Consider the following 1133-nt stretch of genomic DNA (forward strand, 5'->3'; position numbering starts at 1 on the left):
CGGGTACCCATTCCCACCTGGGTGAAGTGAGGAAAATTCGTGTAAAGTGCCTTTCCCAAGGACACAACGTCGGGCCCCTGACGGGATTCGAACCCACGACCTTACGGTGACGAGTCCGAGAGCCTAACCCCTAGTTTATTGGACTGCATCGCTTAAGTGCTGGAACGTCATGTCTTTCCTTTATTGCCGTATTGTCCCCATTTAGGTAGACATCTCCATGCATAGCAAAGAACTTTCTCACCTGGCCAATGCCAATGGGTAATTCTTGGAAAACCAAATCAAATCAACGTTAGAGTGGTCACCAGCAAATTCATTTAATAACACTGATATGATTCCTACAGGTATGTGAAGATTGAAGTACCATGAAACAACAGCTGAAGAAAAGCGACTTTATTCCCAATTCAGACCCGTTGTTTGCAACTCTTTATGACATTTGGAATGAACTGACGGATACTTATGTCCAAATGTAATATGGCCAAAGCCCAAAGGGTTCGTGCATTACACAAAACTAATGGCTACTAAGCAAAACAACAATGAGCCCTTTTAATGTTAAGTCCAAGTTTTGCGTGGTATTTGCGATTGCTCTGTTTTCCGTTTTGTTTGAAACTATCGTGACAACATATCAAAATCGAATACAATACATATTGTTTATTGCAATATAAAATTCGTCATTCAATCGGTATGCAATGTATGTCATTTCTATCAACATTGAAGCACCCAAATACACGCGCGAAGGCAAATTTACGTTTCTTTGATTTCGTACAGTTTTGCAAAGCTTGATTTTTTAAATGTCAATTTTGAGTGACCATATCTCGGACGTCTCTTAACATTGATGAAATATTAAAGCGTCAGATGATGCAGAATGTATTTAGCTTTAAATTGGTATGCTGCATAAGTAAGTGATGCGTGGCTTTAACACGGTGATAGAGTGATTACATTTTCAAGTTTCTTTTGGATGCCACCGTATAGTATCCATATATAGGCTATGATAAGTGTGCGTGTGTGTGTGTGTGTATGTGTGTGTGTGTGTGTGTGTGTGTGTGTGTGTGTGTGTGTGCAGGGTAGGAGTGTGCGTGTGTGTGTGTGTGTGTTTGTGCGTGTTTGTGTGTGTATGTGTGTGTGTGTGTGTGTGT

Source organism: Aplysia californica, unplaced genomic scaffold, assembly GCF_000002075.1.
Source record: "Aplysia californica isolate F4 #8 unplaced genomic scaffold, AplCal3.0 scaffold00505, whole genome shotgun sequence".
Classification (NCBI taxonomy): Eukaryota; Metazoa; Mollusca; class Gastropoda; order Aplysiida; family Aplysiidae; genus Aplysia; species Aplysia californica.